At 39.3% G+C, this 23,429-nt stretch overlaps 1 protein-coding gene and 1 long non-coding RNA gene across 4 annotated transcripts in view; one reads left to right on the plus strand and one right to left on the minus strand.

The window, feature by feature from the left end:
* LOC122234855 overlaps positions 1 to 19,974 on the plus strand; it is a 32,952-nt gene extending 12,978 nt beyond the window's left edge. The window contains exons 4-5 of one of the 3 annotated variants that reach the window (XR_006212792.1): positions 292 to 728; positions 19,682 to 19,974. This is a non-coding gene — a long non-coding RNA (uncharacterized LOC122234855). Of the gene's footprint in view, positions 1 to 291; positions 955 to 1,119; positions 1,185 to 19,681 lie in introns of those variants that run through there. The other 2 variants (XR_006212793.1, XR_006212791.1) reach the window with 2 other exon arrangements.
* STK3 (serine/threonine kinase 3) overlaps positions 1 to 23,429 on the minus strand; it is a 292,559-nt gene that overhangs the window by 11,578 nt on the left and 257,552 nt on the right. The window lies entirely within an intron of this gene.

Consider the following 23,429-nt stretch of genomic DNA (forward strand, 5'->3'; position numbering starts at 1 on the left):
AAGGAGGTTTCAGTCCTGCTCTGGTTTGGTTGATTACTGGTGGTTTGTGACTAAGGAGTGTGTGTGGATTTCCTGACAGGGTGGGCAGTACTATCATGGTGCTCACCCCTCTTGAGAGCAGCTCTCTGGGTGAGGTATTGTCTCCTCTGGACTGGAAGCCCCCTTGGCAGCATTATGATGTCTGACCTCCGTGTTTAGAGCCACAGAGATTGCAGAGGTTGTTCTCCATACTTTCCAGGGGCCACCAGGACCCAAGGAAAGGGAGAGGTACCCTAGTCTCTTCTTTCCTAGAATACGCCAACATGACCCCGGTTACCCTGCAGGCCTTGGCTCCACCTACAGAAGTCTGCTACCTACAGAACTCTTTGCGAGAGACATGGACATCGCTCTCTTATTCCAGGCATCTTTTCCTTATGTCTATGTTAATATGCCCCCCAGACTCCCAGAACTTCCCCACTGAGTTCTGCTCTAGTGGCACGTCAGTGGGTTTCCTGGTTCAACCAGCTTAGCGAGCAGCTGGCTGGGATACTAGATGCCAGTCTCCCTTTCCTGCAGGCACCACCAATTTGTGACTGGCTCTCTGGAAGACATCCCTCCACCCCTGACTTTAATCGAAGCAAGAAGAGAGCTACTTTCTTCTTCTACTAGACCACTGGATTGTGAATTCCATAAGGGTAGAACTTTCTCAATGGCTGCACCCCCAGTGCCTAGAACACTACCTGGAACAGGTACCTAATAAATATTTACTGAATGAAAGAAGGATGGTAGGGCTTTTAGTAAACCCTGGAGAGAGATGTCTGGCCTCAATTGTTGGTGGCTCTCCTCAAAATATGGGGTACTGCAGTCTTCAGCTATGGTCTCTAGTGCTAATGTGTGGCAACAGGAAAAGTCCCCTTCAACATTATGGCACATATCTGTTAACTCCAAAAAAGTAAAATAAAATAAAAAAGTGTGTGTGTGTGTGTGTGTGTGTGTGTGTGTGTGTGTGCGCGCGCGCGCGCGCGCGCGCGCGCATGCGCTCACGCTATCAAGTAGGAGCACTTACAACTTAAGTAAAGGAAAAGGAGTATCTGGGAAAATCAGGGTATTATCCAGCATATTTCGTTTATTCCACTACAGGATGGTCTCATGCTCCATTACATGTTTATTCTGCAAGCCGGATAATACATTTATTTTGATTCCGACTCATTCTTTTCCAGAAAAATGGCTTCTGTAAAAAAAATTCTTCAAAACGATAATAAACACCACAGTTTACTCTTTTGACAAACATGCATTGAATGAAGTGCCCTGGGAGGATAGAGTTCTTACCAATATCACCGAGAACAACCATTTGTAGCTTTCTACTGCAGCAGTTTCACAAAACTTACTCTGACAATTTAAATTCCTATCTTAAAGATGCAAAATTTACTTCGACAAATCTCTAAAAAGTTTAAAAACAGAGGTCAGCTGAAAACCACAAATCATGAAACTCAGATTGCAATGATTTTTTTAAGTAGTGAAACAACACCTACAAATAAGCAGGTACCTCTGACTCTAGTTTTGAGGCATCAGTCTACCACAGAAGAGGAATCACGGTCTGACGCAAATATGGCAAAATATTTTTTTAAAACTTAGCAAAGACAAATTTTGATCAAAGTTATTCATCCTTACTTGCCACGTGGGCCTCAGAAAATAAAATTTACCAAAAATATAACATTTAACATAAATATTACTTTTAGATTGGCATGATTGGTGGCTGAAACAGTATTTTAAATTTCCCAGATATTAACATACAAATTCACGAATTCAGTCAAAACTCCGGGAAGATATTCAGGGATTTAAAAGAATACACATCAGAGAGCTCCTATGAAACGTTAAAAGAAAAAAAAAAATTCCTGCCTACTTTAATAACAATCAGTCTTATGCAAACTTCAAAGCAAAACCACTAACTGAGTAAAACTGAAGATGACAGCTTCTGCCCTTGTCCTTTCGTTAATAACTTTTAAGATATGTTCATAAATGTTATTAATCTAAGATAAAACAGAAAATGAGACTAAGTGAACATAAAACTGGCTAAATTAAATGTGTCTTACTGGGGGGGCATCAACTTGCAAACGTAATGTTTCAAACTTTCGACTTTCTGGTTTAGGGAGAGGACAGTAGTGTTTATGAGGTATGTCGTCATCTTAGACTCACAACTATTATGCATAAGTCACTGAAAATTAAGATGACAGTAATATGCCAGTGTCATTTGCAAGCAAAATAGCTTAAGGGTAAAAATTTATAGCAAACTAAAATTTTTACACTTAGGGGACTACAGTAAAATGAATTTTTCATGAAGGCTTTTTTTTTTTTTTTTTTGGTCTGAGAATGGCACTAAATTAGATTTTTAAAAATTGTTTTTGGTACCAACTAATTTAATAGAGAACATGGCATCAAACTCGTATTTGTAATACCACCTTGTAAAATGAGCACATTCCCAACGTTCCCAGAACTTTCCAGCGTGGGCTTGGAACAAGCTATCGCTATCACCTCTCACAGAGGCAAGCACTTTTGGTGAGATCTTCCCTTGAATCAAACACCTGCTTGCTGAGTGCGCCACCACCAATGCGGACATGGGAGCGGAAGCAAGAACTGGACATTGAGGGATTCACCTTAACTGGCCAATCTCACTTTGCATCTCCTGGGAAGCCAGGAGGTTGTGGTCTCTTGTGGAAACTTGGGGATCAGAATGTGAGCTCTGGCTTGAATACTATACATTAATATGAAGTAGTTTTGCTAGCAAATCTTAACATTTTATTTTTCAGGATAAAATTTCACCTCAGCCTTAAATGGTCCAATTTTAATAAGGATAAAAAGAAAAATGCATCTTTAATTACCTATCAAATGAAAGACATACTATTGGTTTACCTCCTGTGGAAAAGTAACAAAAAAGCATATGGCTGTTAAATTCAACGTGCTCTTGAGGAACTTTCCATAAAATGTTTTTAGCAAGTGACTGGCACATGCTGTTATTCAGAGGAGCTAATCCACTGGATGATTATCCTGAAATTATTTTGTATTAGTATACAATATCACGTAACTTCCAATCCTTAAGAAATGACCCAACAGACCTAGTACCAACAAATGTCAGAATTCTCCAAAGCATTCTTAGACAAAAATATTGTGAGAGAAATTTCCTTTGCCTCATTAGATTCAGAGCAGGAGGAAGTCATTTTGAAAGATACTGCATGCAGAGGAATTACCTTCAAACTGACTTAAATATTGCAAATATTGTAATCTGGTCTACACAACACTGTCCGTTTTTCGGTTCCCATGACACCCACCCCATTTTTAGTTAGGAAGATCCAGGTGAATGAACCTCTTCCTGCTCTAAATTCTTTTAACCAAAATGCATAATCTTCTGTCAGGCAGGCCCACTCCAGTCCTGGGGTCACCAATCCACACATCTCTCCTGCTCACCCAGAGGGAAGAAACAGGCACTGGCCCCTCCTCAGAGATAAGCTCAAGGCCTCCTCTCAACCCTACTCATTCCAGAGTCTTCTACGTAGACCACCCTCACTCTCTTAGCCCATCTGACAGAAAAGCTGACTGTGCTCGACCATGCTGTCCAAGGAAGGAGAGAGGACTCTAAAATACTGAGGCAGTGGCAGATTTTGTCAGCTATCTCCTAGTTTTCTATAGTTTTTCAATCACTAGAAATTTTGTTTTTTATTGACCTTTAATGAATGTCATCCTGAATTATACCAACTAAAAATGAAGAGGGCAGATTTCCTACTAGGTAGTTTTGCTAGGTCAACAGCAGTGGAAGTTTCCCCATCCCCTGCCAAATCTCTGCTCTGAGTATAAAAATGAAGGCACTGTTTATTGATTTTTAAGTAGTGGGTTTTTAACTTTGCAGAATGATGAAGTACTGAATAATTGGTAACTATTTTGTAAAATCTCTTAAATCTCATTAAGAAATTAACTTATAGGATAACTGAGAGCAGCAAAAGTGGAAGCAGTAGGATAGAATACAATTAAATCCTCCTAAATCAACTGAATTGTGACCACCGTGATTTCTGAATGGGTGAGCCTCTTTGAAAAGGGCAGGGGTAACATGAAAAGCTCAATTGGCTCAGCGTTAACTGGTTTACAAAGGAGGGGAATAGGTTTCCAGCTCAATCCCTGGTCCCTGAGAAGGCAGATGGGCCAATATCAGATCAATGGTGATTGGAACCGAGAAAGCATGACACCACTGAGTTCTACAGATCATGATTAGTGGCAGTTCCTGAACCCCTCTCACAAGGGCAAGCTCTCAGTCTCTAAGGAAGGGCTAGGTCGCTGGCTATCGGCACCCTCTAGTGGCCATATTTGGCACCACATGTTGTCTGCCTTCTCAGAGCAGAGACCTGCTTCCATTTTTTTTTTTTTTTTTTTTTTTAAAGCATAGTATACAGTATTTCAGAATCTTTTTTGGTTAGAGAAAGAATCACCACTACCATTTCTGGGCTACAGGTATGTGGCCAACTACTTACTAGGTGTAAATCTGGAACCCCCAAAAGTAAGCTATTGTAATGATTCAAAGAGAGAAAATGTTCTTCCAAAGGTATTTAAAATCTCGTGGGTGAAGCTACTTAAATGAAAAGATCTGGTCAGAACTTGGCTATTTATAATTTAATCTTCTGAAGGTACTTATTTTATAAGCAATATTATTTTATATATTGATTCATATCACTATAAATTTCATACACATCACAGCTCACATCTATTGAGCACATGGCACTGGCAGACACTATGCTGTTAAATGACTCTGCTGTCATCTGAAGGGCAACTGTTCTGTGAAACAGTACTGTTAACACCACCATTTTTCTGAGTTAAAATTGTCAGGGGCACCAAGAATTTAAACTTACCCAAGACACTTAGCTGCTAAAAGGCATGGCCAGGATTCGAATCCAAGGCAGCCTAATTTCAGAGCTGGCACTTTGAAACATTACCCTATACAGAGATACATAGTTTATCAGCTGCAGTAATTTTCCCCCCAAAAGAGACAGTTTCTTAGAGATTTTTAAATTAGATGTAGATTAGCACAGAAACTTACGAGTCAGTGATGCTTAAGTGGTAAGTGAAAGCCCTGTGCTAGCTGTGTTCATTTCTTATCACGCTTATTCAAGTGTGCTTTCGAGTCAAAGGGGAGCTTGTAATTGGCCAGGAGAGCCTGGGGTCTAATATTTTTCACATCATAATACATTTTAAAATATTTTACACTTTACATGTTTACAGACATATCAGATGGACCTCATAGTAATTCTGTGAAATGGGACAGATAACTTGGAAATAGGCATTATTCTGACTTTATAGATAAGATTAATGAGGTTTAGGGGCTCCTGGGTGGCTCAGTCGGTTGGGCCTCCGACTTCGGCTCAGGTTATGATCTCACGGTCTGTGAGTTTGAGCCCCGTGTTGGGCTCTGTGCCAACAGCTCAGAGCCTGGAGCCTGCTTCAGATTCTCTGTCTCTGTCTCTCTCTGACCCTCCCCCGTTCATGCTCTGTCTCTCTCTGTCTCAAAAATAAACATTAAAAAAAAAAATTAATGAGGTATAGAATGATTTAGTGGCTTCCTTAAATAACACAATTTCCTCAAAATCTAAGATCTCAAATGACTGAATGTACAAGGTATTATGCTAAGTCTACAATCTTTATCTTCTGTTACACGGAAGATAAAAATGAGAATTTTCACAGTAAACCGAAAGATGTTTTATTTATGCCAAAAATCTGGTTTCATATTATTTCTGATTTGTTTACAAGAAATAATTTAATACTAATTACTATACCTGAACTAGCAAAAATCCACAGAAGAAGGTAAATGAAAATCAGTAGGTAAAAAGCAATAGAAAAAAAAAAAATAACAGCTCTGGATCATAAAATCCATACTAAATTGGGAGCAAAATGGCCCCCAAATTATGAGGTTAAGATGAATGATTATGCAAGCACTTAGCATTTTAAAATTCTTTAATTTTGTAAAGTACCTTCAAAAATGTGTTACTTTTTGATAACCCCTGAGAGATCATTAGGAGGCATAATAGCCTTTATTTATATGGCAGATAAAGAACAGATCAAAAGTACTATGAAAGGAAGCTATTACTTTTGATTAAAAGAAAGTAGCTTGTGATTCTCATAACAAGACAAAGCTCCAAGTTCTTTCCGAATAGAAAGCAATGCAGTGTAGAAACATTCCTGCCCATCCATCTTCCATACACTCTGCTTTAAGGGAGGATTCATACCTCCCCTCTGATCCAAGGCCAGATTGCCAGGGGTGGTCTTAGAAACCTAACTATATGGTTCTCTTTCTTTGTGCACCATCAAACTCTTTACGCATCAAAACTGAGATACTTTCCAAATACATCCTGTCTTAAACACAGCAAACCACCCCTCTAGTTGCCATACTTCTCTTTTCTCCTCTTGAAAGTCAAACGTCTCAGATGTGTGGAGAAAAAGTGTCTACTTTCTAAAATGGTAACCACACTTCAACTCACCTCACACTGTTTCTGCCCCCTCATGTTCTCCACACCACTCTTCTTAAGTCACTAAAATCAAATGAATTTTTATAGTTTTTATCTTGTTTGACGCCCCCCCCCCCCCCCACCGCCCGCCAAGCTGCACTTTACACTACTGTTCACTCCCTCCTTCTCCTCCTTCAGGTCCTAACCTAGCAATTAGCAGGTGCCTAATAAATTCTTGTTCAATAAGCTAAAAGAACTAAGCATAAATATATCCCCATAGTCCAAGAGTTTTCCTAGTCTTGTAAGTATCTTTTCAGGGTCTGCAGTTTCTCTTGATTCTGTTGAATTTTGAGGTGGAATTTTGCCTTGACCAGACACTGAAAAGCTTGAATTCTTACTAATCAATGTGTAATTTGTCTAAAGAGCGGCCTATCACAGACAAAAGAGTAGATGCTACTATTTTAGTAATATCTGCTAATAGTAGATAGTAACAAGGGATGATGCATCATCACCCTGGCTGTGACTCATAAATAATACATTAATAATGAGTGCCATTTTACATTTCAAAAACCACTGTGGAAGATTCTGTGTATCAATTTATCAATGTTTATCATCACTATGGCACATTTAAAGGTACGCGGAACAATTCAATATTAATCATTAAAGATGTTACTGTGATGGTGTTTCGTGAAATCAGAATTCATCCGTATACCCACATTCAACAAACTAAAATGTCTTGATCAATATATTACCACAGTTTTCATATTAGGAGCCTCAATTCAAATCGTTGACATCTTACTGTTGGGTAGAGGCCAGAGGTTGGTAGACTCTCAGGTTCGAGTGCCTGAAAGGCTTCTGCTTAACATGTGAATATCAACTTGGTCAGAGAGACCAAGAACAGTGGCCAGAAGAGGAGGCAGAATGTAGAATACCTATCTACATAAAAAATAATGAGGGAAAAGACCATGATGACAGAGATGGTTTCCCTTAGCTTACCTCAAAAGCCTTTCATTTCTCAAGCCCAATGAAGCAGTGTTAGAGTTGACTGCAATAGGTTTTTTACTAGATTGTTCTGAAGGCTGCTATGTTTTGGAAAGTAAAAAATCATAGTACCAGAAACATTAATCCATAATAAGATTAAATACTATCTGAAGAAAATACCTCCAGGTCATATAACAAAAATGAGGTCTGAGCAGAAAAAGCATGCATCTGAAATATTTAAAAATAAAGACAAATCTTTTTTTTAAGTTTTTTTTTTTTTTAATGTTTATTTCTTTTTGAGAGACAGAATGTGAGCAGGGGAGGAGCAGAGAGAGAGGGAGACACAGAATCCAAAGCAGGCTCCATCCAGGCTCTGAGCTGTCAGCACAGAGCCTGATGTGGGGCTTGAACTCATGAACTGTGAGATCATGACCTGAGCCAAGTCAGACGCTGCCCAAGACAATTAAATCTTTTAAGGGCTTTTAAAGCAACATCTGACAGCTATACTGTAATAAAACTAAACATCAAGCTTAAAGAAGTGAAACAAAACACTGCCACCATGTCCCTGTGGGCTAAAACTTTGAGAATCTTGTAAACAGCAGGTTTAACAATAATAATTTACCCCCAAATTTGGAACAATGCTCCCCTAGAATTTCTTGTTCTATGTGTCAATGACCTTTTTTTTTAATTTTTAAAAAAATTTTTGAATACTTATTTTTGAGAGAGAGAGAGAGAGAGAGAGAGAGAGAGACAGAGTACGAGCGGGGAAGGGGCAGAGAGAGAGGGAGACACAGAACTGGAAGCAGGCTCCGGGCTCTGAGCCATGAGCACAGAGCCCGATGCGGGGCTCAAACTCATGACCGGTGAGATCATGACCTGAGCCAAAGTCGGACGGACGCTCAACCGACTGGACCACCCAGGCGCCCCTCAGTGACCTTTCTTAGCTTACTCCCAAGTGGGACCATTTGAGCTGCTGATTAAATTCTTATTTAATCCTAACAGCTAATCATGACATACTGGTCATGACATAATCATGACAGTTGGTCATGACTAAGTATAGGAGACAGAGTAGTGTGATGTTCAAATTTATTTTAAAGTTAGGGGCGCCTGGGTGACTTAGTCAGTTAAGTGTCCAACTTCGGCTTAGGTCATGATCTCGTGGTTCATGAGTTTGAACCCTGACATCGGGCTCCCTGCTGTCAGCTCGGAGCCTGGAGCCTGCTTGGGATTCTGTGTCTCCCTCTCTCTCTGCCCCTCCCCTGCTCATGCTGGGTCTCTCTCTCTCTCTCTCTCTCTCTCTCAGAAATAAATAAAAACATTAAAAAAATTTTTTAAAAAGAAAGTGAACTATGTAGCACCATAAGCACTATCTATACCTCAGATACACTTCAAGGCAAAGGTAGATACATTTCAAGGCAAAGGTAGATACATTGGGCAGAGAAAACGTCAACATTCGACACTTGACATTTAATCCAATGCACTTAATGTAAGTTACAAGTTTTTATTCAAACTCTTGGGGGAGAAAAGTTTCATGTTCTAAGTGTATGCAACGTAATAATGTCCTCTGTTTTCTCCAGATAATTTGTCAAAACCAAAGGTGTAGAGGGAAGGTGAGAGTCATGCAGTGATTTTCTTGCAGATGTGAAGACTTGGGAGCACCTTTGTCTAGTGCTCAGAGCTTTACTGCCCCACAAACTCTAACACGGGGCAGAGACTTGGGAGAGGTGATGAAAGGTCCAAAATAATTACTGGGACTAATCAGAATTGCAAAGGACACTGACATGAGGTCACTGTAACAGAGTTATACTTTATACTTATCAGCAGTCTTAAATGGCTATGGGTAAATGTTCTGGTTGTGTGGGCCCCTTGTAACTAGGATATTCATTCCAACAGAAAAGGGGGAAAATTGATTCCAGGTGAGAACAATGTCTCTTTCTCTCTCTCTCTCTCTTTTTTAAGTTGAGAACTGACAATCTTGTTACTGGCAAATGAAAAAGGCAAATACAGGAACAGATTTTAGAGGTGCAATAAAACACAGCTTACCAAAAAAAATCAACGTGGTACTTCTAATGACATAAATAATAGATACTGAGCAAGTGACAATTATTCATAATTTATTTCATTTCAAAAATAACCATAGCCAAAACCATTTTTAGATTCAACCCCCAAATTTTTCAAGTTCTCTAAGATTTATAAATTATATCACTGTTGATGATTTCCTCTCCCATCACATACATGTCCACTGAAAGACAAGTCCTAACTCCAGCTCCATAGCAGCCAAGATACATCCACGATGGCCATGGCTGAGGACTGATGGTTCCTGTACTACTCCTATCCACAAATCCCACTCATGGGTTCTTTCCCAAGAGTCCCTTAGCAGTTCATTCCGTAACTTCCCATTCCACCAGATGCCTTCCACCAGAAATGGTCACCCCTGCAGCTCTGACTGCTGGACAGGCATGGAAAAGCTTCAATGATGAGGTATAAAGTTGCAATGCTGGCCTAGCATAATATTAGACCAGGAGGAATGGCCCTAATGAAGGAAAGGGACAAGGAAAGAAAAGGACACAGAGAAAGGCTCTAGAAGTCTGTTGCAGGGTTTCTCAACCTGGACAATATTGACATTTTGGGTTGCCCAGCTCTTTGTTTTGGAGGGCTGTCCTGTGCACCGTAGAGGGTTTAGCAGCAACCCTGGCTTCTACTAACTAGATGCTCCTAGCATTCCCCCCAAATATCTCCAGACTACCAAACGGTCCTGGAGTACAAAATCATCCATAGTTAGAACCAGTGAACTTCTCTGAGCATCCTAGACACAGAGAGGTGTAGGAAAAAAACTGAAGAGAGAGAGGGACCTGAATTCAGACTCTTGAGCTATGTGTGGAAGAAGGTAATGCCTCTTGGAATGTGCTTTTCTCTCTGAACATTACTCAATGGAATGGAAATTTTAGAGTGAGCACAAGGACAAGGGCACTAGAGGTCAGAGAAGTGAGAGAAATCTGTAAATAAGAATTTCAACTTCAAGTAATCTGCCTCTGACAAAGTGATCCCTGTGTATCTTCCTAAGAGTACTGAAACTCTTTTTGTTAAGGATCTGGCTTATTACAAAGCCCATCAACCCATCAAGAAGCACACTGAGACAGATCTGAGCGTGGGGTGGGGAAAGGGAAGGGTTGTTGAGAAGTGGGGAAGGGCTTACCATAGCTAAACTAAACTTAAGGCAGATCAAGTTTGCCTTCTGAGCAGAGAGTAAAGACCTGAAACAAAGAAGAGGGTCACAGTGCAGCTTCTTAGCCAACTTTTCGAGGTCAGATGCCTGGGCTTCTCACTGAGGAAGGTGGCAGAACCTAGAAAGACCCTTCCCATTCCCCAGGGTTTCCAGAGGGACTTCATATGAGTAAAACCAACCTTAGGAAAGCAAAATGACATTTTATTTTCTGCCTCCTCATTTATTAAGTTGTGTGACTTGAAGAAAATCATGTGAGTTCTTTCAGTTTCTGAGCCTCTCAAATAAAATACAAATACTATAACTCATTTCACAGGGTTGTTCTGAAGATTACATGAAACCACACGGTAAAGGCCAAGCACAAGTGTGGGCACAGCTGGCTCCTGGCCCTTCTGTCTCCCCTTCTTTTTAAAATCTCTTTCCCTCTCAGGGACGCCTGGGTGGCTCAGTCGGTTGAGCGACCGACTTTGGCTCAGGTCATGATCTCACGGTTTGTGAGTTCGAGCCCCGTGTTGGGCTCTGTGCTGACAGCTCAGAGCCTGGAGCCTGCTTCCGATTCTGTGTCTCCCTGTCTCTCTGCCCCTCTCCCACTCATGCTCTGTCTCAGAAATAAATAAACATAAAAAAAAAATAAAATAAATAAACTCTCTTTCCCTTTCAGCTCATGTATACATGCCCACATCCATGCCAGCCTGTACTGACAGAGCTTTCTGCCATCCACTCTTATATACTACATTTCCTGGCTTCTGTCATCACCTTGTTCTGGGATTTTCCTGTCTCCCCACACCCCTGATGGGGCAGTGGTACCTGTTGCTAGGTACATCAAAATTCTTTCACCTCTGGTGACGAAAGTGTGTGTGTCAGGGTGGCAAGGAGGAGGATGCAAGAAACAAGAATGTTAGTTGTGAGAACGATAAACTTTATCTTTATGACTGTATTACCCTTGGCAGTCCTGATCGACTCCACCTGATGGAGACATAAAGAATCTGTCTGTGTGATGGTGTGGGCATGTAGTTTAGCAGGAAGCCTGAGAGGCAGTTAAAGGGTCAGAAAGCATGTAAGGAGTTCAGTTTTTGGTATGTTTGGTATGTCAGAGTAAGCTCCTAGTAGACTAACTCTTTCACAGATAACAACCTTCAATTGTGGACAAAATACAAAAAGCAACTACTAATCTGGGGAGTTAACAAAAACACTTTCCCTTCCACAACAAAACATCTACCATGTTTGGGATATAACCCAAAATCACTTGACATTTCAACGTCAGGAAAATATGATCCACTCTCAAAGGAAAAGATAATCAACAGAGATCTACCTTGACATGACCCTCATAGAGAAACTGACAGGACTTTAAAGCAGCTATAATTAAACTCAGTAAGGGAAAATATGCTCATAATGAATGAAGAAATGGGAAACCTCAGCAGAGAAATAGGAAACATAACAAAGACCCACATGGAAATTTTAGAGAAACGAAACACTGAATATGTATCTGGAATGAAAGTTTACTGGATATGCTTAATAGCAGGATGGAGATGACAAAAGATCTGCTGGAAAAAGATCAATAGAAATTATCCAATTTGAAGAAGAGGGAGAAGAGACTGAAAGAGAAAAAAAGAGTTCAGGGACTTCTGGGATAATGTCAAGAGATTTAACAGATACACTGGAGTCCCAGAGGTTAGATAATGAGTGAATGGGGTGGGGGTGGGGGGATATATATACATAAAATAAAATAAAATAAAATAAAATAAAATAAAATAAAATAAAATAAAATAAAATAAAATAATAAAATAAATAAAATAAAATAAAAATAAATCTGAAGAAATAATAACCAAATACATTCTCTGAAGTTTTAGCAACAGATGCAAATTTACAGATTTAGGAAGTTCATCAACTGTAAAGAGGATTGAAAACAACAGCAATGACAAATATTTATGCCTAGGTTTGCTGAAAAACAAAACAAAAAAATCTTAAAAGAATTTTTTTTAACATTTATTTATTTTTGACAGAGGGAGACAGAGTGTGAGTGGGGGAGGAGCAAAGAGAGGGAAACACAGAATCTGAAGCAGGCTCCAGGCTCCGATCTGTCAGCACAGAGCCCGATGCGGGACTCGAACTCACGAAACGTGAGATCATGACCTGAGGCAAAGTCGGATGCTTAACTGACTAAGCCACCCAGGCACCCAAGAAAAAAATCTTGAAAGTAGACAGAGAAAAGTGACATGTACAGGTGATGTATTAATCCCTTGTATATAACAATTTAAATCATCATAAACTTCTCTTTGAAAATATGGAGACCAGAAGACAAGTGGAACATTTTAAACATTCTGGGGGAAAAACATACTTCACTTTAAATATAAAGGCACAGATAGGTTAAAGTTAATGGACATAAATGGGGCACCTGGATGGCTCAGTCAGTTGAACATCTGACTTCAGCTCAGGTCATGATCTTACAGTTCATGGATTCAAGCCCTGCATCGAGCCTTGTGCTGACAGCTCAGAGCCTGGAGCCTGCTTCAGATTCTGTTTCCCTCTCTCTCTGCCCCTTCCCTGCTTGCTCTCTCTCTCTCTCTCTCTCTCAAAATAAATAAACATTAAAAATTAAAAAAAAAAAGAAAAAAGTTAATGGACATAAAAAGAAATAGCATGCAAACAGGAAACACAACAAGGCTGGAGTGATTGTATTAATATTAGGAAAAAACTGTATCACCTGCCTAGCTGATACAATGTAATTAAAAAAAAAAAAAAAGAAAATTCAACAGGGAACAAAAAAAGCCTCTCCAAATGTACCATGGCAATGAATTCAGACCGTATCAGACAATTCAGATGACAATGTCTCTCTATAACCATCCTGACCAGCATATATCATAATTACTACAGAGGCCGCCCAGGCATATCCAACCTTAGTATGCTTCTCACTACTGTCTCTCCACCTGGACAATGAAACTCAACAGAAATAATTATAACCACTGAGTCAGAGATTTTCCATTTGGGGGAAAGATTCAGGGTATGCTCTTGTGTCACAACTTGCTGGGGAACACAAACACATACATACACATACATAATAAAGCAAATATGGAGAATATCTGTTGAAATCTAGGTGGCTAATGTGTGTTCACTGTATTAACTTTCAGCTTTAAAAAAAGTTCGACAATAAGAAAATATTGAAGGAAAATTACTTTCAAGAACTTTACTCAAGATACATTCTCCTGTCTTTCCTTCATATTTTGATATATTGTTTTTGGGGAGAGGGGGAAGTCAGGGTACTGGCTATATATTGTGGAAAAAAAAAAACAAAAAACCATCACATGAATTTGGTATACTTCAACCATGGCTAGAAAATCCACATGGATAAGTACTGTCAGAATTTATGTTAAAAGTTTTCGGGGCTCCTGGGTGGCTCAGTCGGTTGAGCGCCCGACTTCGGCTCAGGTCATGATCTCACGGTCCGTGAGTTCGAGCCCCGCGTCGGGCTCTGTGCTGACAGCTCAGAGCCTGGAGCCTGCTTCAGATTCTGTGTCTCCCTCTCTCTCTGCCCCTCCCCTGCTCATGCTCTCTCTCTGTCTCAAAAATAAATAAAAAACATTAAAAAAAATTAAAAAAAAATTTCTGTCTCAAGGTTATAAAGTCTAAGAGTCTTACACCAAGTTCTTAAACATCCAAGATAGTTATCAGGCATTCATTAAACAAATATTCCTTGAAACCTACTATGTGATAGATCAAGGAAGAGACAATAACCAAACATATGTAAGATGTTGCTGGGTAGTGTTAAGTGCCAATAGGGTAAGGGAACAGAAAGACTGGAAAAGTGACCTAAATGAAGTGAGAGAATATCAGTGAGAAGAAGAGTACTCCAGGCAGCATCAGCCAAAGCACAGGCCTCAGAGAAGTACACTTGACTTTACTTGAAGTTCAGCAAGAAGACCAGCACAGATGAAGCAAAGTGAGCAAAAAGAGTGGGCGGAAACGAGGCCAGAGAAGTGGCTGGGTGCCAGAACATGAATGGAACCAATAGGCCATAATAAAGACCTCATATTTTACTCTGTGATGGAGAGGTTCTGGTGTGTTTTAAGCGAAAGGGTGACATAATTTGATCTATATTTAAAATGAATCAATCTGGTTCCAGAATGAAGGACAAAATGTGGGGAGTTAGGAATGGAAGCAGAGAGAAAAATCCGGAGATCAATTGGCTGTTGCCAAATATAACCCACAATGAGTGAAAAATGCATAAAGAATTTCTCTTAACTAACCCCTCCTTCAAAGGCAGGAAAATACATAAGGGCAGGGAGTAAATATTGTATACTTATCAATTACTAACTAAGGCTCAATTACCAGTCTGTATTGGTTTGACTAAGGAAGGGGGAACCATCTGGGAGAATTATTGGCCAGAATACATTTGATATTTTTTAAATAATGGAATGAAGATTTGAAAATCAGTCTTCTCCTGTATTTGTCAGCTAGTCCTTCCATACTAAAAAATTAAAAAGTCACTGAAGTATAATATTTATTCAACTGAAGCCACACATTTCTCATACCTCCCTTGAGCTAGCATCAAAGATTATCTTAAAAGGTCATGAAGGAATTCGAATTCAAGGTTTTTCCTGCCTGCCCCATCCCAACACTTTAAATAAATGTAAACCTATCCTAACATCCCTTCATCTATAGCATTCATCTTCTCAAGGAGCTCTAAAACAAAACACTCTGCAGGTGGATTTCTGACATGCAAATCTTACAGATAATATATACAGCATTCTTTCACATCAGTTATGTACTTTTAAAACATTATTTTTCTCCCTGAACAGAAATAAAACAAAGGGTTTTATTTTTTTTTATTTATTTATTTTAACATTTATTTATTTTTGAGACAGAGAGAGACAGAGCATGAATGGGGGAGGGTCAGAGAGAGGGAGACACAGAATCTGAAACAGGCTCCAGGCTCTGAGCTGTCAGCACAGTGCCCGACGCGGGGCTTGAACTCACGGACTGCGAGATCATGACCTGAGCTGAAGCCGGCCGCTTAACCGACTGAGCCACCCAGGCGCCCCAAAACAAAGGGTTTTAAATCCTAACAGCAATTAAGGTCAAATCTAAATGTTTTCAAGACAATTTTACATTGCTTTTTAAAAATGTTCTTCATTTAAATTTTATTTTTTTTTATTAAAAAAAATTTTTTTTTTTTAATTTGAGAGAAAGCGACTGTGCACGTACATGGGAGGGGCAGAGGAAGAGAGAGAATTTCAAGCTCCACACTCAGTGCAGAGCCCGACTTGCAGCTCATTCCCACGACTCTGGGATCATGACCTGAGCTGAAATCAAGAGTGGGACGCTCAACCAACTGAGCCACCCAGGGGCCCCTCTTCATTTAAAATTTAAATCAGGGGGATCCTGGGTGGCTCAGTGGGTTAAGCATCCGACTTCGGCTCAGATCATGATCTCATGGCTCATGAGTTCCAGCCCCGCGTCGGGCTCTGTGCTGACAGCTCAGAGCCTGGAGCCTGCTTCAGATTCTGTGTCTCCCTCTTTCTCTGCCCCTCCCCTGCTTGCACTCTCTATCTCAAAAAATAAATAAAAACATTTAAAAACTTAAAAAAAAAATTTAAATCAGAATGCCAAATAAGAGACAGTTCAGATGTTTTCATAAATGCTGTGAGGAAATTATATAAAGATCAAGGTGAAATATATAATAAAATGTAACAATCTGTAGTTGAGGGCAGTTGACTGCCAATGCCTAGAATGGGTAGATCACTGCATCCCCTTATGAGATGGCTCTCAGGAGTTAAGTCTCAACATTTGCTGAGCAGTGATTCAAGAACCAATACTCAAACAGCACCGCCTTAGATTATTCTGTGCGTGACCTCTCTCTAACTGCTTAGTGCCTAACTCTCCACACATGCCAAACAGAGAAGAATAACTGTTAGCCACCTCTCAGCAATTCTAAAAGATTTAACGAGACAAGGGAGCCAGACCTCCGTGGTGAGTCAATTATTCCCTGGGTGGAAGTCATGTTATTTGTGAGGTGCTGTAACTCTACGGATAATAGACTGTTGTACAAGCATTACAAATAGCTATTCTTGATTCCCAAGTGTTTACATTAAAGCTTTCAGATTAATGCACTCACCAAGTAACAAATGGTCCAATGTTTTATAAAAAAGTTGAGTTTGACGGAATGAAATCATCAAAAAGATTTTATAATGTTGTTTCTCTTCTGACTCTTAATAAGAGAGAGTACACCAATCTTTTAGGACAAATGGGTTTAAAGGAATAGACAGATAAGGAGGAATGGAAGGTTTCTAACTGAATCCAGACCTGTTAAAATAGCCTGGTACCATGAACTACAGTATTTAATTGAGCCAAGTCCGGAGTCCACTAATTTCAGCTTGCCCAAGGCAAGGTTAGGGTACTGCTCTGGAAAGAAAAGATGTGGGTCTGCTAACAACATATGCTTCGACTCTTAAAAAGAAATGTGGCCCAATATTAATTGACAGTGATTAATACAACACACATAAATAAAGGCAATAACAAACACTTAAATTTGGATTAGAGAAGTCACAGGCTCTTTAAATAGTTCACACAGGATGGTCATGCTCTCATAAGTTAAAATGGATAAAATTGATTTTTTACACCAGATTAGCCACACAATATTAATCATATGAAATATTTCCCTGAAAGTCTTGGCACGAAAATGGGCCAATGTGTTCTGTTGTGCATATTTTTTCCAAAGTAAATTTAGATGGGGGAAAAACTTTAGAAAGTAATCACAAATTTCAAAATCAATAAATTCAAATTGTTTTTAAGGCGGTGAATGCACTGGCCTGCCAAATGCTGCAGGAAATTGATGTACAATCTGTCTGGCAACTGGACCATGTGAAAAAATTTTAGGAACGACCTTAAAATAACCAAGCCTCTGAAGCCTCAACAAAACTTGTTTTAGTAAGACCATTTTCCTGGTTCATAAAAAAGATAAGGAAGCAAGGGGTGGGATAACCAATTTAATTTAGGGTGTGGTGAATTATCTTATCTTTAATTGGTACTTTCAATTTGGGCCTGGGCTCAGAAGAAAGGTTTACCATTGTCATTAAGACCAGCTACTCTCTGGCATGAAAATTAAATTATCCATTAGAACCCAGGAGTGTGTTTGAAAATAAAGGCCAAGGAAGCTCCAAAAAAATGAAGATTGCTATCTCTGTTCAGTGAAAATTAGTTAGTTTCTTACTACCTTTTAAAACTGCCTCTACTGTTCTGGCCTTGAGTGGTTCAGACTGAATGGGAAGAGTTAGTTTCCCAACACAGGAGCCACTATGCCTTAAATATTTAATGCAGCCCACTTTATCCTAAGTCCTACAAGTTTTCAAAAGCACCAGGAAATACTTATTGAAAGAAAATAATTTCCTTCTACAAAAACTGGGAGGGAATGTCAAATTTTCTCTTTAAAAACAGTTTCAGTTTGATACGAAAAGTATCATTTAATACTATGAGCAGAGCCACTAACATTTTACTTTACCGTTCACTCAAAAATTACAAAGACAGTACAAATTTAATGAAAATATTCAAATAATACCAATGCAAAATGCACTAAACAGTGAAAGTCCACTTCTCACGCTCCACTCTCAACCTCTTAACTCATAACGAAAGCTGATGTATAACTTCCAGACCTTTTCCCAACATACACACACAAATATTTTTACAAAAGCAGAATCATTTTTCTGTCCTACAACTTGTTTTTATTGCACTAGAGAGTGTACCATGAACAGTCTTCTGTATCTGTACACATAAATCTGCCACTTTGCTTTTAGTGGAGGTAGACACATACACACGCGCACACGCATTTATTGCGAAGTTCTTACAACTGTTCATTTGTTCACTCTACAAACCTTTACTGAATGCCTAACCATGCTTCAGGCACGGTGCTATGCTGGGCATGATAACTACTGGGGGCGGGGGGAAAGCAACTGCAGGTGCTACTAATATAAATTGGGGTGCGGGGGGGCTCTCTTAGAGGAAGTACACCTAAGATTGGTTTGAAAGAGTAGGTAACAGCTAGGTAAAGAAGTGAACAGTCCACATTAAATTAGAACCAAAAAAATGTAACTTCATGGACTTTTTACACCAATATATGTACTTCCATGTGAATCAACTATTTCACCATACTTTAGTGTCTCTTTCAAAGTAAATATAAAGAAAATAACACTGAAACTAGATTTTCAATAGCGCAATTAATGATTTATTTAAATGATTTATTTAAAATATATTATGGAAAATATAAGCTCTAAAAATTTAAGACCCTGTTTTTATATACACGTGTAATATATACATACATATGCACACACACACATACACAAACTATAATTATAGCATACTAAATACTGAAGAATAAAATAAATTTGATTTTTTTTTCATTCTTAACAAAAGCAAACCTAGTCATTTTATTTACCTGGAAGAATTTTATTTATAAATCCAATACTTTAGTGTTAGGTCAAGAAACAATCCATATTCAATTAGTCAATTTGAATTTTACATAGAACCATTATTATTGCCCTGGAAGTCAGACTCATTTTAGCCACCCAAGATTTTATGGAGTGTATTTTATGGACAAATTATTGTATGAAACTGTGGAATATAGTCAACTGAAGTTATAGTCCTTACTCTCGAAGGGCTTCTAATGCATTATTGGGGACATACATAGTCACAAATAAGTATAATACAAAGGCAGCACACACTGAGATTAATTCCAACTAGGGGAACTGTATAATGTTTAATGGAAGGCATAGGTTTAAGATGGGTGGAATTTCAACTAGCAAAACAGGGATGAAAAGGGTGTTCCTTAATCGCATAGACGAGCACAGGTAAAGACAAAGAAGCTGGATGTTGCCACGTGCATGGTCGGGGATAGTGAGGTTGTGGGGGAGGCTGGAATTTAGGAGCACAGAGGAAGCAGGAGTGGGAAATAAAGCTGGAGAGGTAATGGGGGCAGATCATGGAGCAGATTCATGACATATCAACAAGTTCGGCCTTTATCTTATAGGAAGTGAGGAGCCATCACAGGTATCTCAAAGGAAATGATACGATCAAAAGAATGCTGCATAAGCAGGAATGGGAAAGAAGACACAAATGGGGAGACAAAATAGGGGACCAGAGCAAAGCTCTAAGGAAGAGGTAATGAAGAGCTAAGGATGGCAGTGGTGGAAAGTGGAAGAAAGGAACACAGTGAAAGACACATTTTGGAAGCAAGGAGAAAAAGGCGAAGAACTGGGGCTCCAGGAAGCCCTAGATTTGAATGTGGGCTCCTCAAGTTACTTGCTTTCTGGCGTTAGGCAAGTCGGATTCTTAAGTCATAGTTTCCTCATCTATAAAATAGGAATAATGTGCCTGCCTGTGTGAAAAAACTCTCAGAAAACCACAGGAAATTGTCTGGATAAATCACGCCCACACACTTATTTTTTCAACACCATATAATAACAAAGAATGAAATGTAGCCCATATCTGGTTGGGGAAACATATGTAAACACAGAGGAGAGGGACTGTGTAAAGGCATTAAAGACCGGGTAAAAAAGGTGAAGGGATTCAAGGAAGTTCTCATAGAGGGACATCTGAGGCAGGCTAGTCACAACTTTGAGGTGTTTTATTTTTCCTATGAATTACGAGGTTCCCCCACTTTCCCACCTGGTTCTCCGCCTCACCGTATATACTATAGTTCAACCCCCTGGGTTTTATTTGAATTTTAAAGAGTGAAAGAAAGGCAAGCCAGGAGAAAGGAGCAGAAAAAAAGGTGGAGCTAGGGGCGGAAGGGGAAAGGGAGAAAGATTAGAGGAATATGAATGAATCTTAGGCAAATATCTTCTCAGGAAACAACACTTGAAAGAAGGCCAAACAATATTCAGATTCCCAGTGTGATACAATGTCAAGGCAGCAAAACGCAAATGAAAATATCTAACGAGTTCCAGGTGGCAGTTTAGTAGGTTTTTTTTTTCTTTTCAGTACGTGACACTGGGTTGAGGTGGCTGTCAGTGTCAGTGTCCTATCTCAGCAAGTTTTAAGTTCACTTCAAACAGCAAATATACAGACTTCTCTTCAGACTGTTGGCATGCATTTGTCTACTGCTGATAAAAGCCTAAATGACTTTTTCTCAAGAAAGTAAGAGAAAAACATGGTTGCAAAGCTGCTGTCCTTAATTCTTTCATGTCTCAGGTAAATATTTACCAATGCCTACTGTGTGTAAGGAACAGGGATACAGTAGTGGGTATGATACTGATCTTGCCACTAACAGTCTCACAAAGAAATTCACTACAAAGTAGAAAGTGATAAACTTAATGAGAGGTACAGATAAACAAAATCCCAGCATAAAGGAGGGAGAGAGCACTCTGAGCTGAGAAGATCAAGGATGTGGCATTGGCAGTGGGAGAGGAGACGATGCTGTGACACTCACTTGACAAACATTTAATGAGCACACATAACATGTAAGCCACTCACTTAAAAGGCAATGGGAATGTGAGGTGATTTAGTCTAGCTCCTTCCCTGAATGCACTAGGAAATGAAAGTTCGGAGACCCAAACAGACAATTCAATTCAAACACATCATAAACACGGGTAAAATCAGAACTGATGTTTCCAGGCTGCAAGTCCAGTACTTTCTACTACTTTACTCTGTCTCCTTCAAAACCCTGTCTAAATATTTTGTGATGGACAGTGGTTACTTCAAAAAATATCCCCATTCCATTTCTGCATTAAGCCTAATTTGTTGTAAAATGCCTCTTCTAACACATAGTTAAAATTTACCTTCATTTCTAACCCGTGGCCCCCTCTGAAACTACATAGAACATACACAGTTCCATGGCCATATGACCACCACTCACATATGTGAAGACATATGTGAAGAATTCAGCTGATAATTATCATGGATTCAGTATATCACTACGTCTGAGAAGCAGGCATTGAAATTAGGAAGATCAGGATATGTAATCCAGCTTCAACATTTACTAGATGTATGATCATGAGCAAAGTTACTTAACTTTTATAATCTGTGTCCTCATGTGCAAAATAGGATGTCTACTGTCCTTCATGTCTCCCACAGAATTTAATAGCTAATAGCTATGATACAGAATTGGTACAACTTTGGGTGTAACTAAGAACACTAGAGTTTCTCTATATACATTAAGCTAGCACAGAATCATCTGAGGTGAAAAGTTACAAAACTAAGAAAAGATGGCAGTGTTCCCCTCTCTCTGTCTCCCCTCCCTGTCTCCCTCTCTCCCCCTCTCCCATTTCTCTCCTCTCTGACACAGGCCAGTTAACGAGTAACAGCTCTGAAATACTAAAGAAAAGCTAGGTAACAGTCATGGCTTCACCATAGGATGTATGCAAATAGAGTTGCTGGCAAGAGAGAAGTTTTGTTGAGATAAAATATTGAAAAATATTTCCCTATCATTTAAGGCACAAATATGCTTCTTTCCTGTTTAAATCAGAAAGAAAGATCATCAAGGGTTGGGATTCAGATACAAACATACACAGTATCTCCGATGTATCAAAGGACAGAAAACGGTACAAGGATTGCTCCCTCTATATTCATAACTTCCAAACAATGCAGTGCAAAGCTGACCGTGTTTCCTGGTTACTTACGTAGGGTATGGAGGGAGTAGAAAGGAAGAACAGGAGATTTAGAGTTGGTTCTTTTCCTACATCCAAATGTTATAAACCAGCTGGTAATGTTTCATAGCAATAACCTCACGTGCTAGGCACTGCAAGTAATTCCCCATATTTGGATAGGAAGAATGCATCAAGTCTCAAGGAATAACATACTGCTGGGGAATTTAGTGATAGACCCCAAAGAGAGACATGCAGCTCCCAGATAGGAGAAAGGAGTCAAGGACTCACCTAGATGATCTGTAGACTAGACATATAGTTTGGGTCCTCAAAATAGGGCTAAGCTAAGAAATGGAAGACGAAAATGCAGAGGAGAGGTAGCTGTCCCTCAATATCTGTTCTTTCTTCCGCAGAATAACATTTTTAGCTGAACCCATGGCCATTCCAAATAAAGACAACATTTTCCAGTCTCTCTTGCAGCTATGTACATGTGGCCCTAAGACTTAATACTGGCTAGTATTACAGGGCATCTTCCGGGTACCTTCCTCAAAAGATGGTGGGGCATGCCCTTTTTCATCCTTTTCTCCATTCTGCTGCCTGGAATGGAGATGCCTCGACCTTCGACCATGAAAATGAGAGCAGCACCCTAGAAATGGCGAGTGGTGACTTTCAAGAAGTGGGTCTCTAGACATATACATTGATTTCAATTTTTATTAAGCAATGCTGTCAAAATCCCCTTAAAACTATCTTTTACACATCTCAATTTCATCAGATTACACTCCTAGAAGTGGGTAAAAGGATATAACAACATTCTAAAGTTTTTGATACATATAGCCATACTGCTTTTCTGAAAGTTTAAGTTTACATGTGCTTCCCTCCTTTCCAGCACAATGAGTTAATCTTTTTATGATAATCTTTTCATATTAAGTTATGGGCACCATATTATAAATGCTTGTTTCTAACTTACTTGACTTTCAGTTAGTTGGTTGTTATTGTACAGAAACTTTAAATCTTCATGTAGTCAAATAAAGCCCTTTTTTAAAAGTGGTTTCTGCCTTTACTATGATACATTTAAAAAGCCTTTCCCACATCAAGATTACATACATATTCACCTACATTTCCCTATTATTTACTTTCACTGAATCTTTAATCCATATGGAATTTACTTTTTCCACAAATTTAGATAATTGTACC

This window comes from Panthera tigris, chromosome F2, assembly GCF_018350195.1.
Source record: "Panthera tigris isolate Pti1 chromosome F2, P.tigris_Pti1_mat1.1, whole genome shotgun sequence".
NCBI classification, from domain to species: domain Eukaryota; kingdom Metazoa; phylum Chordata; class Mammalia; order Carnivora; family Felidae; genus Panthera; species Panthera tigris.